Source organism: Sceloporus occidentalis, unplaced genomic scaffold (assembly GCF_023333645.1).
Source record: "Sceloporus occidentalis isolate IW3139 unplaced genomic scaffold, rSceOcc1.0.p SCAF_57, whole genome shotgun sequence".
Classification (NCBI taxonomy): Eukaryota; Metazoa; Chordata; class Lepidosauria; order Squamata; family Phrynosomatidae; genus Sceloporus; species Sceloporus occidentalis.
Genome location: NW_028317037.1, coordinates 396,956 through 412,909, shown reverse-complemented (window position 1 = coordinate 412,909; position 15,954 = coordinate 396,956). Strand labels below are relative to the sequence as shown.

The following is a 15,954-nucleotide window of genomic DNA, read 5'->3' as shown; positions in this document are numbered from 1 at the left end:
TGCTCCCTTTCCATCAGCTCAATGGAAGGGCTGGATCCCATGGAAGGGGAATAACCTGAGAAGAGAGAGCTCCTTTCCTGCCCTTCCTGACGAGGGGCCTCCCTGGGGAAGGGCCATTTGTAGACCCATTCCACCCAGAGCAACACTGGAGCATAGAGAGTTCTGCTGGTTTGGCCACTGGGAGAATGAGGAACCACCAGGCCAGACAGCCTGACCCAGCAAAACCCTCTATGCTCCAGTGTTGCTCCGAGTGGAATCAGACTACAACTGGCCATTCAGTGACCCAGGTCCTACCATACAGTTGTGGAAGCCATCCCGCATGGCCATTCCATGCCTGGTGAGAGTGTTGGTGTGAGGTATTAGAGAAGCATCCAGCTGTGTTTCTGTAGTCAGAAGCAAAATGAAGAAATCTTCCTCTGAGGGCATTGTGGACCTCTGCAGGTTTCAGCAGATAATGCACTCATTTCACATCCAGCTATGAGGACATAGTCAGGACCCTTTCCAATTCCCCATCCCCTGATCCCCAGCTACTCTCACAAGGCATGGAGTAACTGTTGTGTAGGGGAGCTGCAGTGAGTCTGTGCTAGGTCCAGGGGGTTTTGTTTGGTGCAGAGGGAGGAAGGGGATGGTCACCTCTACATTGGCCCAAAGGAGGCATATGTTACCTGCATATGTCATCAGCAGGATGCTCTTCTCTGTGTCTTTGACTGCTGCAGGGTTTCTTGCTAAACCAAGCCTTACCCTGGTCTTTTTTCTCAGGAACTTCATCGCGATTCCCTTGTACACAGCGTTGGGACATTGTTTGCTGGAAGTGACCAAAGTGCAGGGCCACCAGGATCCCCCTGCCCACCTGATGGCCAACACAAAGGCCAAGCAGACAGAGCTGGGCTCCAACAGAAAGAGGCTGCCGAGGGTTAACAGCTCTTTGGTAAATTGCCATCCTGACTGTTATTTTCATCTGTGTCTGGGCTGGATCATGAAAGCAAGGGAAGAAGATACTGTCCCAGTTTGGCAGAGAGAGTCTTGGTTAATCCTCGGTCTCCTCATTTTTTCAGGGGCTTAGGAAATGTCCTATTTCACTCTCCTCCTCCCATTTCCTCCTTTCTCCTCAGGTCAGTTAAGTTGTTGCAAAGTGCATTCCAGGTTCAAAAGAGTCTACAGCCCATCAATGCAAAAGAGGGGAGAGGGGATAAGAGAAGGGGGCAGGGTCTTGCCCTTGCCAGGAGTCTGAGCCAAAAGCAAAATGCTGTACCCTTTCTCGCTTGTGTGATCTTTATCATTAACAACTTTGGCCATCTTGACCCACTTCTGGTGTTGCTTGTCCACATGTGTGTTGCTTTCCCCATCTGTGAAATGCTGGGGGATATTGAAGAATATCTCTGGACCAAACTGAGGGTGGGCCCAGTGGCCCTCAAGCCCAGAATACTCCCCAGAACATCTTTTTAAAAATGAAATTTGCCTCTGAAATTAGGTGAGATATGGCTAAATGTACTATAATTCATTGGTGACTAAATGTACTATACATGTTGGGAGAGTCAGTGTCCTAATCAATCAATAATATATCAGACATGGCCTAAATTATATTCTTTACTGTATTGTGTATTATACTGAAAGGATTCAAGACAAACTGGATCTCAAAGGCTGTAGCTTTTTGCTTGCTTGCAGAATTTAAAGTTTATTTCCTGGACTGAATTCTGAAGTGTTGAAATAATATTTGCGATGCACCATGTGCTTTCCTCCCCTTTTGTTTAGTCACTCTCTGGATCAGGGCTATTTTCTATTGCAGGTGACCTTTGCGGATGTGGCTGTATATTTCACTGAGGAGGAATGGAAACTGTTAACGAAGAAACAGAGACTGATGTACAGTTATGTGATGATGGAGAATTACGGAAATGTAGCCTCTGTGGGTAAGGAACCTGAATCCATTTCACTTCCTTTGAAGACTGAGGGCCCTTTCATAATTCACTTTAGAATTATAAAATCAAAGAGTTGAAATAGACCACAAGGACCATCCGGTTCAATCTTCTGCCATGCAGGAATAGACATTCAAAGCACCCCCGAGAGATGGCCATCCAGCCTCTGTTTAAAGACCTCCAAAGAAAGAGACTCCACCAAACTCTGAGGGAGTATATTCCACTTTTGAAGAGCTCTTACTATCAGGAAGTTCCTCCTAAGGTTTAAGTGGAATCTCTTGTCCCTGTGGCTTGCATCCATTGTTCCATGTCCATTAATTTGAAATTAATAATAATAATAATAATAATAATAATAACCATAATGCGATGCCACCATGCTCTGATGGAGTATATTCCACTGTTGAATATAGTTCTTATTGTCAGGAAGTTCCTCCTAATATTTTGGTGGAACCTTTTTTCCTGTGGCTTGTGTAATCGAGTTTGGATTTATATAAATTTTGGGTACCAAGCAATCAAAAATCATGACCCCTGACTGACCCCATCACAGCCGCCATTATCCCAAAAGCGAGCTGACCACGTAGCCAGACAAGCCTAGCAGGCCATGGCTAAAGCAGAAAGGTAGATTTAAACCTTTAAAACCAGTTCTGGGAGTTGCCATTGTCGCAGGCAACCTGAATGAGGACAAAGGAAGTTTGCCTCACCTATTGATGGTATTAAGTACCCAGCCATCTACATAGTAGTCTTCTCCCAAAGAAGTGGCAGACTCTTTTGTGTATCCATTGTTTAACTTTAGTCTTAGTCAATAGATAGCCATGAAGACCTTTGTTCCGCAGGTAGCTATAGCCTGAGGATACGTTTCGCAGTATAAATAAGACCCAGTTTCCAGCCCTCCTTTGGGCTTTCTGAGCTACAGTTCCAAACCTCAACTCTGTCGAGCAATCGCTCCGGAGCTCTCTTGGGCACTGCACCCTGCTGAAATCACTTGGGCAAGCCAAAGCCCACTGTCTCTTTCGGGCCTCTTGTTAGCTTAGCCCGCTGGAACTTAGCTCCTAGCCATCGCGGTTGCCGCTTGCTTTCTGTTCCCCGCTGCCGTGTTCACTTACCAACATCCCTCACATCTGTCGCTTGGAGAAGACTCCTAAGGTAAATATTTCAACTGTGCCTCTATCCTTTCTCCTTTACCCCCAACTCTTCCCTCCCTTGCTTTAGCATTGAATGTGCATGTGCGTGTGTGATCCCTTTTTGGTTGTGTGGCTTTAATAAATGTTTATATTTTAATTGCAACTCATTGACATTGCAGTCTCTGTTTCTTGGGGTTGGACTATATGACCTCTGGTATACACATAGGGACCCAATCCGCTGCGTGCGTTGTTAGGATACGCCTCTTGTAAATTTGAGCTAATTAAATTCCTCTGATTCGATCCTTCCTAACACTTGCGTCCATTGTTCTGTGTCCTTTGTTCTAGAGCAGCAGAAAGCAAGCTTGCTCCATACTCAGTATCTCTTCAAATACTTGAACAGGGCTGTCATATCCACTCTTAACCTTCTCTTCTGCCTTTCCTAATGCATTAGTTGTATAATGATTGTCTTGACTTTCTCAAGAAATGAGCCTCAAAGTGTCCCTTTTGTGCATCACACTCAGTGGGTGTGTGTCTATGATAGAGAGATGGAGGCAATGTGAAAAACAGAAAGGCAGGGAAGAGATGCTGAAGGTCAAATGGTAAAGCAGTGCAGATGGGCAAGAGGCAGGGTTGGAGAGCAGAGGGAGAAAAGGAAGGGGATCAGGCCTCTGGGATCCAGGAGGGGAAGGCAGGAGCAAAGCCAGGATCGCCTAGCTTGAAAAACACACAAAGCATCACAAGAAGTAATTTGTATTGTAGCAATAAGGGTAAACATCAATCCATAAAATGAAATCCTAAGCCTGGCAGGTAAAAATTGTCCCAAATAACTTTGAGAAATATAGACTTAAAATAGTAGCTTTGGCACGGTTGCTTAGAAAGTTGTATCCTAATCGAGTATCTCCCAAGCTGAGGTATATAACATTTCAAGCAGAATACAAGCTGCACGTGGCGTGTTTATAGTGTTTATAGTGGCAACCCACTCATTAACTTCAAACTTCTAAAATGATTCATATAAAACAGAACAGTCAAATGGATATAGTGCAGAAAACACCTTATACAGTCCTATTAATTCCAAAATGGAAGTTGTATAAAAATGTAATAGTCTGACTCTGGGTCATAATTATTTCAAGATATTTCATGGGTGTTTCTACATCTGTTCCAAAAAAAATCTGCTACAAATAATCGCAGATGCACAATATCTGGCAACTTTAACAGTTACCTGCTCCTAATAATACAATTATTTGCAAGCTCTCCTCTCCGACTTCCATCAACTTCACCATCCCTTGTACACACAACTCTAATCCACACCAATCCACATGTGAGCTGTATACTGTATTGGTTGTGAGTCATCTCCTGGTGCCACACAGCATGAAGCATCCTCTGCAGTTAGCTTCCAACATGCCTTGGTCTCTGACTCAGGACTTTATGGCAGTCTCACAGGATATGATGCCACTTGCCAATCAAACTATTTCTCCACATGTTTAATAGAATATTTTTGCAACATTCCTTTTTCTGACTATCTGCTTCCAGTGATTCCCTTAAGTCCCCCTCCAATCTCTTCTTTGTTAACTCCTATAAATAAGGATACAATTGTTCCATGGATTTAGGGGCATAAGTAGTACGGTCATCCTTGGGTTACTAACAGAAACTCTCTTAATTTAATCTCTAATAAGGAGGGGTTAATGAGGGCTAAATCATGGGTAACACCCTCCTCTCTTAACATTGATTTTCAGTCTTATCTGTCACTGTGCTTCTTTACAGAAAAATATTTGAGTCATGAGAGAATCCACACAAGAAAGAAGTCACATAAATGCCAGCATTGTGGGAGACATTTTGCTTACAAGTCAATCCTTGTCATGCATCGAAGGGTCCATACAGGAGAGAAGCCATACAAATGCCAGCATTGTGGGAAATGTTTTTCTCAGAAGTCAGACCTAGTGACACATCAGAGAGTCCGTACAGGAGAGAAGCCATACAAATGCCAGCATTGTGGGAAATGTTTTTCTATGAAGTCAGTCCTAGTGACACATCATAGAGTCCACACAGGAGAGAAGCCATACAAATGCCAGCATTGTGGGAAATGTTTTTCTATGAAGTCACACCTAGTAATACATCAAAGAGTCCACACAGGAGAGAAGCCATACAAATGCCAGCATTGTGGGAAAGGTTTTTCTCAGAAGTCAGACCTAGTGAAACATCAGAGAGTCCACACAGGAGAGAAGCCATACAAATGCCAGCATTGTGAGAAATGTTTTTCTCGCAAGTCAAGCCTAGAGACACATCGAAGAGTCCACACTGGAGAGAAGCCATAAAAATGCCAGCAGTGAACTAACATTATTTTTGTCAATAAGGAATACAAAAAATATATTTGCAATCCTGCTGTGCTAAGAAAAGGCCCTTGTGATTTTGTTTTTCTGTCCATATGTCTGTTTATGTTTTAAAATTGTATTTTGTTAGATTTAGGTTTTAATTGCTAATAGGATAGATAATTGTTTCGGGTTGTAACTTTGGCTGGGGATTGTGGTTCGTGGTATAAGTTAGCTAAATGGGGGCTGGGATTTGTTGCAGTTGGTTAGAATAGTTTTGGGAACGATAGCGTTTGGAATTTGTGGGATGTTGGCTGAAGAAAGTGGAGGCTGATATTAACAGGAAGGTGGCTAGTTTCTGTGAATGGCAAAGGGGGACTTGTTACCTGTGGGGCATAGACTGTGGGAATTGAAGGTGGGGGCTAGGTTGTAAGAGGGTGGAGTTTTAGGTTTGGGGGTTTTAATGTATTGTTTGGATTGGAGTGGGCAGCTCTGACGTAAACGCTGAATTTCTGACTATGTGTTCTCAATAAAATTCTTTGTTGTTTCAACAGACTGTACTCATTGGTGTACAGAAGTTCTGCATTTGCCCAAAATTTACCCTTTCTTCTCTCCTCAGCCATCATCTCCATTCCCAGCTATAAGAACAGCAGAGGCAAACACACATACATTTATATATATATGTATATATGTGTGTGTGTGTGTGTGTGTGTGAATTACATCTACATACATACCGTATACATAGACTTTATTTCCAATGCAGAGCCTTCCTTTCTTGCCTTTCCTGGGCTCCATTGTGGCCTCTTCGAAGTGTCCTCAAAATAAGGAAGGAAGGGGAGGTTGCTGAACCCCCGGCACACTCCTTCCCTTCCCTCAAAGGCCGCCAGTGGAGTAAACAGCAGGAGCAGTAAAGCCCTGGTGATCCCTGCGCATGACCAGAAGGGGTCTTTGGATGTATGTGTGCATGCACAGTCTCAGCCCTAAATCCATTGCTGCCCTCACACTCTGTTCTGAGGGAAGGAAGGATGGAAATGGGGGGAAACCGTTGTTCGTTCAGAGGAATGGCTGGAATGTCTTCTGGGGGGGCTTGGGGATTATAAGAAGAAGGAATCCCCTCTTCTCCCCCCAACCAAAACGCAGGGGGCCTGCCAGGTCTCCTCTCCCTCTTTCCTTCCCTGCCCCCTCCTCGGGGGATTCCTTGGGGCCCTGGTACTTGGGGGTTATCATGGGAAGAGAGGGAAGGGGGACCATTGGAGACAGGCATGACCATGGAGGGGGGTCCAAAGATAAAAAGGGCTTTGAGGAGCCCCCTCCATCCTGGAAAGTGGAGCAGAGGAGAGTCCCTCCCTTCTGATGCCTCATTTGGAGAAGATTTTTGTGCCAAATAAAGAGCACCACACAGCATAGGCTTCAATAGCATTGGAAACAACATTATTTGGGGGGGGGGGTTCTCTGGGGTCTTGGGGGGAGGAGGGGGGAATCTGGGACCTGACTCAGGCACTTCCCCCCAGAACCCATTATTAGAGCCTTCCACAGCTCACTGTGATGCTTTAAATGACCATTTTGCAAATAAAATCTCTCAGATAAGAGCCAACTTGGATGCTGACATTATTGCTGATGCTATAGGTGAGGTGTCCAGTGACTCTGTGAATGGGATCATCCTGGATCAATTTAAATCTGTGAGTACTGAAGACATGGACAAGCTCCTTGGAAGTGTGAAGAAGACAACTTGCCCTCTCAACCCTTGCCCTTCATGGCTAGTCATCCAAGGAGGAGATGCACTTAGGACTCACCTGAGATATATCATAGATGCATCTCTGAGGGAGGGCTATTTTCCATCTTCCATAAATGAAGCGGTGGTACAGCCGCTTCTGAAAAAGCCCTCCCTAAATCCCTTGGACATGAACAAATACAGACCGGTCTCCCATCTTCCATTTCTAAACAAGGTGATTGAGAAAGCTGTTGCTCTTCAACTCCACGTGGTCTTGGATGAAACAGATTATCTAGACCCATTTCAAATTGGCTTCAGGATGGGATACGGAGTCGAGACTGTTATGGTCGCCTTAGTAGATTATCTCCGCTTGAGTATGGACAGGGGAAGTGCAACCCTGCTGCTGCTTTTGGATCTCTCAGGGTCCTTCGATACCATCAACCATGGCATCTTTCTTGAACGTCTGAAGGAATTGGGGACGAGGAGGCAATGCATTGCAGTGGTTCTGGTCCTATCTCTTGGGCAGATTCTAGATGGAGAATCTTGGGGATAGTTGGTCCGCTAAGAGGGAGCTTAAATCTGATGTTCCTTAGGACACCATCCTCTCCCCAATGCTGTTTAATATAAACATGAAGCTGCTGGGAGAGATCATCTGGAGATATGGCATTGGGTGTTATCAGTATGCTGAGGAATCCCAGATATATCTCTCCATGTCCCGGATTTCAGCGTCAACTACGAAAGGCATCTCCCCTCTGAATGAATGTCTTGAAGAATTAATGGGCTGGGTGAGAAAAAAACAGAAGGAAGCTGAATCCAGATAAGACAGAGCTGCGTAATGCTGGAGATCCTAATCCAGGTATGGAGGTTTGACACGTGTGATCCACCTGTATAAGAGGTCACACTTTCCCTAAAGGACTATGTTAGTAGTTTGGGGGATGCTCCTGGATCCATCACTCCAGATGTCAGCTCAGATACATGTGACGGCGAGGAGTGCCTATTATCTCCTTCAGTTGATATGCTAACTGCACCCAGTCCTGGAAGCTGAAGACCTAAAAACTATAGTTCTGATCTTAATTTTATTAATTATATTTATCAATTATTTCTATTAACTGATTGTCTGAATATATATCTGCTCACCTTTTTCCTCAAATAATTTTTCAAAATATGTAATGAAAGTATTTTTAATTTTCCCTTGTTCCGTTATGATTGTGTTATTTTGTTTAATTTTAGTTATCATTTTCTTTTCTCTCTCATTCTTTAATCTATTAGCCATCCGTCGGCTTATTTTATTAGCATTCTCAAATTGATTTTGCTTTGATCTTCTTAAATTTATAGCTATTTCCTCTGTCATTTTTTTCTCTAATTGTTCTTTCAATAGTTTTATTTCATTCATTATTTTTTATCCCCTTTTGTTTGTTGTAGTTTTTGTTCTCTAATTTTAAATTCATTCCTAATTTTTTCCTCTTTCTGCTTTTCTCGTTTTTTTATTTCCATTGTTCTTTGTATAAATAGTCCTCTTACAAATGCCTTACTAGTATCCCATACAACCTTCATTTTTACCTCCTTTCCACTGTTTTCTTTAAAAAACATCTTTAACTCTCTCTTTACCTTATTTACAAATTCTTCGTCATCTAGGATATCCTCTTTCATTCTCCATCCTATATTTTTGTCCCAATTTATATTTAATTCCAGCTCTATCATATTATGATCCGACATCGTCCTTGGCCAAATTTCCATTTTTTTCTCTTTAGTAACCAGTTGCTTCGTCACGAAAAACATATCCAACCTTGAGAAGGATTTATGTGCATCTGAATAGAAGGTATACCCTCCTTTGTTCCCATTACAATGTGACCAAACATCTAACAAATTAAATTCCTCTTTTAAAACAAAAAACCTCTTGGTAATTTTCCTTGTGTTTTCTTAATTACTTTTTTCTGGGATTTCCTGTCCCAAATTGGATTTAGAACTCCATTGAAATCTCCTGTCAAGATTAATTTGTCATTATCAACTTCTCTCTTAACCTCTGCCAAATTTCTATAAAAGGTTTCCTTCTTCTCTAATGGCCCATAAACATTAATCAGTACATATTTAACATTATCTATCAAAATCTCCACACACAAGAATCTACCGTCTTTATCTTTCTTCAGTAGCTTTGCTGCATACCTTTTATTCACAAAGATTGCAACTCCCCTCTTCCTTTTATTTACTGTGGCACAAAATAATGTCCCCAATTTACTATTTCTCAAATATTTTATATCTCCACCTTTTATTTTTGTTTCCTGTAAACACAATAAATCAAAATTATTCTTCCCTAGATACTGCGTTACATGCTTTCTCTTTCTCTCTTGGCTTATTCCTTTTACATTCCACGAAACTATTTTAAGCCCCATTTTCCTTTTAGAGAGGTTCTTATGTCTTTTATGTAGACTTTCCTATCTCTCCTGAGTAACCCTTTTCTGAGCTTTTGTTTCCCAAATTGTCAGTATTTACCTCCTTAATCCCTAGATTATCTCTCCTTCCTTGCCCTTTTCTCTGGGTCTTTTCTTCTCTTTGTCTATTTACACTTTCTCCTTCCTTCTTATCCCTTTCTTTATTTCTTTCTTCTTGCTCTCTGTTATCTCTGCTTAATCTCTCATAAAAGGCTTTTGCTTGTTCTATTGTACTTATCCTATATCTCCTCTGATGGTAATGAAAGATCACTCCTTCTATCTTATCCCATCTGTACAGTATCTCATTCTTACTGCAAAAGAATATTGTTAGGAATTTATATTCCTGTCTCTTTCTAATTATTTGCAATGGTAAATCCTTATAAATTTCCACTATTCTATCTTCCACAATCAATTTTTCTCATATTTACAATATTTGCTCTCTCATCCTTGAGCTTGTAAAACATACCGTAATGTCTCTGTCCAATTTCCTTTCCTTTGCTATCTTTGAGCTAAGTCTAAACATCTTATCAATCTGTTCCTCCACCAAATCCTCCTCAATATCCACATATTTTGCCAGCATAGGTATAATTTTGTCATATATTTGTTTGTCTTGTTCTTTACTTTCCCTAATTTTAATTGCCCTTTCCCTATATCTGACCTGCTGCAGAAGATTACTCTGTTGTTCCCTTAATTGAGCCTTTTCCAATTCTTCTGTTTTTTTCCAGACTTTCCGTTCTTTCCAATACTTCCTCCACCTCCACTTTCACTCCTGATATCTCTTTAGCTAAGTTGTCTATTTTTCCCCCTAATCCATCTAGAGGAAAGGAGATTAAATGATGGTCAGAAAGTGGAAAGTCAGGTGCCAGGTAGTCAGAAATGGCGCAGTTTGCAGCAAGAACCAGGTCAAGACAGTGACCAAGAGAATGAGTTGAAGAGTTGGAGTGTGGTTGGAGGCCAAAAGAAGCCAGGAGAGAGTTAAAGCGAGATGTTGTCGGGTTATTGGAATCATCAACGTGGATATTAAAGTCACCTAGGATCAAAGTGGGGACTGAATCTGAAAGAAAGAATGTCAGCCATGATTTGAAGTCTGAGAGGAACTGGGTGGCAGAACCAGGAGGGCGATAGATAACTGCAACACGGAGCTGTAGAGGAGAAAAGAGTCTAATAGGATGAAACTCAAAAGAAGAGGAATGATAGCTGGTGGGGAAGACAGAACTTGAAACTGGCAGGAGTTAGATAGCAAGATACCAACCCCTCCTCCTCGACCCTCAGGGCGGCTGGAGTGGGTGAAGGAGAGACCACCAAAAGAAAGGGCAGCGGAGGTTGTAGTATCATGGGCTGGGAGCCAGGTTTCTGTGAGAGCGAGGAGGTTAAAGGATTTAGAGAGAAAAAGGTCATGAATTGCTGTTGCTTTAGGGGCAGCAGAGCGGCAGTTCCAGAGGGAACAGAGGAAGGGAAGCAGGGAGACAGGGAGAGGCCGAATGGGGATCAGGTTAGGAGAAATGTGGGGAGCCATGGGAAAGATAGGATTCACTGCCCAGTGATTAACGGGGGAAGGTGTGACACAACAGCAAGGATGACCCTAGCAAAAACAGCAAGGATGACCCTAGCAAAAGAATGGAGACAAAGGAAAGTTCTTGAAGTAGAGGAAGGCTGTTAGGACTATTTGATGCATTGGAAGCAGATAAACTCACAAGGATCTTACAGAAACAAAACTAAAATGTATAGATTGATAGAAGACTGGGATAAAGTGCTGGACTATATCAAAAAAGAAAAGAAGACTGAAGGGCATAAAACGGATAAAAAGAAAACAAAGACACAGCAAAGAACATACACTTTGGAAGTCTTTTAGTTTGTTTGTTGTGGAATCTGAGGTTGGATGTATTGTGAGTTTGGATGTAATTTAGTATGTTTTACAAGTTTTGTCGCTTGTGAATATTTGTATTTGTCAAGTCTTTTAATTGTATCTGTGTTATTGTTGATGGTCCTATATGTCCCCCCCCCCCCCCCTTTTACCAATAAAGTTTTAAAAAGTACAGAATCCTGAAATCTAGAAAGCATATCCAGGAGAAGGTGTTTAGGCCACACTGCAAACAACAACCTCCAAAATCCACAAAACAGTGATACCTTTCTCCTGTTTGATGTTTAACACTTTTTCCCAATGAAGAACCCAGTTGAGCTTCAAAAGCTTGTTTTATCTATTTTGTGCATTTTGGTTGGCCACTAAAGGTATCCCTGTTTTGTGGATTGTGGGTGTGATTGTGGTTTACTGTATGGTCCAGCCAGCATGGCAACCTCTGGATATGATCCCTAGAGTAGGAATCCCTCTTCGTCTCATGGCTGTTTGGGGCTTTTCTCCCTCCCTCCTCTCTGCCCCATAAAAGTCAAGGGGGGACTCGACTCACCTTTGCGAAGGTCTCTTCCAAGGGGCTAGGATTCAGAGACATAGGTTCAATTTGCATTACAGAAATAGTGCACTTCAACACTGCTTTAACTACCATGGGTCAATTCTATGGAAATCTGGGATCTGTACGTTTGTGAGCCAATCTCAGTGAGCTCTGGTGTGAAAACAGACTACAAATCCCAGAATCCCATAGCACTGAGAAATGGCAGTTAAAGCGATGTTGAACTGCATGAATTCTGCAGTGCAGATTCAACCATAAGCCATGTTATTCAGGAATATCAGTATCCTAAGGGATCTTGTAGCACCTTTGAGACTAACTGAGTGAAAAAAGTTGTAGCATATGCTTTTGTAGACTTGCGTCTGGAGGTTTGTAGAAGAGAGTCATGACAACCCTAGTAGCCAGAACCTTCTTTTGTCCTCCATTTTGGGAGAGGAGAGAGGGAGGCCGAATGGAGAGCTCCCTGGGAAAGAAGCTGTGTCTCTCCAGGCTGAGAGGCCAGAGACCTAGGAGCAGGGCCTCTGCGGTTGGGGAGGAGTCGCTGTCTGAAGCATTGGACCTTCTGGGACCTTCCTTTTGTGCCCATTGAATACAACTGCTTCTTCCCACCAAGAACCCAAAGTAGTCCTCTCCGAAATCCCTTTCTGGGAGCATTGGTGAACTGCCCTGGGCCCTATTATGTTGCAAGAAATAAAAATACACATTTGAAAGAATCCAAAGCAGCTCATGTTTAAATAATACATGCCTTAAAAGATTCTCCCCATCCCACCTGGGCTTCCCTTTCAGGTTACAATGTGGTGGGCAAATCATGACCCACGGCTCCATGCATCAGGGACTTCTCTGTAAACCACAGCGGTCAAAAATGTCTGGGGTCTTTTCATGATCTTCGGATGTGAGGGGCACTTCCGCCATGTTTTGTGGGACCCCTGGGTCAATATAACACCATAAGATGAGGTGTCCTCTGCTTGCTTCCCAGAAGCATGGCGAAAACGTCCCTCATGTTGATGTTGATGCTTATTTTAACCAATTCAGAGGATGGCCATGGGAAACCCACTCTGAAAGGACCTGCCAAGAAAACCCCTTCAGAGACTCCCATAAGGTCACCATAAGACCTGGAAACAACTGGGAGGCAGACCCCAAGAACAACATTAGAAATAGGTGCAAGCCTTGCCTTGGGAAAGTGTAATGACTGGACTCCAGTCAATGGAGGTCTTCTTCAGGCAGTAAAGGGAGGTTTATGCAAATGCAGAATGACATCACTGCTACGGAAGGCTCTCTTGACCAATCAGAGAGCAAGATAAAGGTTCTTCTGGAAGCTTCCGTGAGAAGGAGATATAAGGCCTGAGAGACCAAGAGACAGTTGGGGGAATTGTGTCGGTTGGAGATCGAGAGAGAGAGTTAAAGAGTGGATCTTGGAAGTTAGTCTCAGAATTGGACATTTAGGTCCATTTATTATTTTAATAGCTTGTATGAATTTAATATTATATCCTTACAAATATTGTACCTGCAAGATTCTTAATATCTTGTAGGACTTATATTTCAGTCATATTTTGTTATTTATAGTAAATATCTCCTTGGAGTATGTACTACTCAGGCAGAGCCAGCCATTTTGTGTTCCGGAGGCCATTTTGTGTTCTGGCGGCCATTTTGTTCTGCTTGTGACTGTGGGGAACAATGTTCCGGAACCTTCTCTGAGGCCTCAGTTGAACAGAGGCTTCTCTTTCTCTCCTGAGGCTCCTGAGTCAGAAGGAGGCCAGGCTCCTTGGGCCAAAAGGAAGGAAGTGCGTCTCTTTGTCTGTCTTTTGTGTCCCTTTTCTGAGAGGGTTTTCTTATTACACAGCTCTGCTCCTTCTGGGGAACATGGGTTTTAAGAGGGATCAGAAATGGGGAGCATAGTTTTAATACAAGCCTTATTCTTCTTCTTCACAAACATTGGGATTTGGCTTCTAAGAGGAAGCTTGTCCCCCCAAAAAAGCCAAATGTAGCTCCTTTGGAATTTTTTAAAGTCTCCCCAGTTTTCTTATTAATACATTTTCAGGGAAGACGGAAAGAGGCAGACCCGACCATCTCATATTACCAAGAATGATACACACAAACATACAAACAAACACAAATAAGAAGAATAAGGATAAAACAGAAAAACAAACTGCTTATATTTCAAAAAAGGCAAAACCATATTTAACAGGATAAAAATTTGACATGGGTGTTTCTATCTTTTTACAACCGACTTTGGCTGTATCTCCACTACAGAAATAATCCGGTTTGAAACCACTTTAACTCTCCTGGTCCCATCCTATGGAATCCTGGGATTTCTAGTTTTTGTGGCATGAGAGCTCTCTGGCAGAGAAGGCTAAGTGTCCAAAGGTAAAATCCCAGGATTCCATAGCAGTGAGCATTAAAGACAAACCTATTACTCGCATTTACCATCCGCTGCTTCCAAACTACCAGACAAACTTTTATTTCTATCTCATTCATTTTTAATTATCTGTTAATAAGTAAAAAGTAAATATATATTGTTCTACTTATACTTATCCTTACAAATAATTTGTTTTCTCTTGCAGTCCTCATTAAAATTGTAAAACACTTGATACAAAATCGCTCTCATTAGATTAGATTCCACAGCACTGAGCAGTTAAAGCGGTGTCAAAGTGCCTTCTTGGGAAAGGGGCTGATGCTGGGGAAAAGAGGAGGAATGCAGAAGGAAAGGAGGACAGACGGACGGACGGAGGGCCACCTGCAGCTGGACTGGCCTCCCTGAGTGGTCAAGACCTGAGCTGGGTTGTGGACGATGGACACTCTTAATATTAATATTGATATCTTTCACTATTGATTGTAATTAATCAGGTTCCTCCTTTCAATAGCATCAGGAAAATGCTTAGGTTTTGATAAGGTTTAGAAGTCCTGTTTGGGTCCCTTCCGACTTTGGGGCCCTTTCATCCTCCATTTTGGTTTCCCTGAAGGCCACAAACTGAAAACTGCCAAGCGCTGAGGCAGAGGCGGCCATTTTGTGTTCTGGTGGCCATTTTGTGCTGCTTGTGACTGTGGGAAATAATGTTCCAGAACCTTCTCTGAGGCCTCATTTGAACAGAGGCTTCTCTTTCTCTCCTGAGGCTCCAGAGTGAGGAGGAGGCCAGGTTCCTTGGGCGAAAAGGAAGGGTGTCCCTTTGTGCCTCTGACCCTCCGTTTTGAGGCGAAGGAAGGAAGGAAGGAAGGGGCCTGTGGGGGTCTGAGGAAGGGGAGGCAGAGGACCCAGGGCTGGGCTTTCGGGGCTGGGAGAGAGAGGTGGGGAAAGAGACCCTCCCTTTGGGCCCTAGCTGGGGAGGGTCCATCGGTCCTTGCCTCCCCCTTTGGGAAAGGAGACCCCCTCAGCCCCCTGGACTCACTCCTGCCACTCATTCCTAGAATGGCTGAGACTCAGAGGAGTTTCCTAGGCATTGTCACCTTCTGCCCTCCATGGCCATTGGCACTGACCTTTCCCCATTGCCTTCCCTCCCTCAGCCCTTGGACCTCCTCCTCCTTCGCACTCAGAGCAACCCTTCTCTACGGCTGAGGAGACGGCCTCTGACCCAGGGAAGCTCCAGCCATAAAGGACTGAAGGAGAGCCCTTTCTGGGGCTGAGGAATCAGGGTCTTTGTACTCAAGGTAGGCCTTTATTCCTGGAGCTGGAAGAGGACCTTTGTTTAAATGCTTCAGTCCAGGATTGTGTGGAAGGGTTGCAGCTGAGAGTATGAGCCCATGCTTTGCAGGCATAAAGCCCCAAATTCAGTCTCTGGCAGCATTGTCTTCCCAGAAGATGGAAGTGAGATTTCCAGACCCAGACACACAGTGAGCCAGTGACTCCTTTGTGTGGGGACTGTGTGTGTACATGGTGTTTACTAGAGCTTTGTAAGGTGTTTGTTTCACTGGGTTTATAAAACATAACTTGCACTTATCTTTGTCGATTTAGAAAAGGCCTTCGATAACATAGGATGGGATATGTCATTTGCAAGACTTGAAAAAATCTAAACAGGAGCTTCTTATTTAAGATGGATAAAGGCAATGTATAAAGATCAAAGAGCCAGGTCAGGAGGTT

At 43.2% G+C, this 15,954-nt stretch overlaps 1 protein-coding gene across 2 annotated transcripts in view; it reads left to right on the top strand.

Moving 5' to 3' along the window:
• LOC149287650 (uncharacterized) overlaps positions 1-15,954 on the top strand; it is a 119,428-nt gene that overhangs the window by 90,760 nt on the left and 12,714 nt on the right. Inside the window, exon 2 of one of the 2 annotated variants that reach the window (XM_089492488.1) lies at positions 15,381-15,524. The gene's annotated coding sequence lies outside the window, so the exon portion shown is untranslated. Of the gene's footprint in view, positions 1-15,380; positions 15,525-15,686; positions 15,944-15,954 lie in introns of those variants that run through there. The other variant, XM_089492487.1, reaches the window with a different exon arrangement.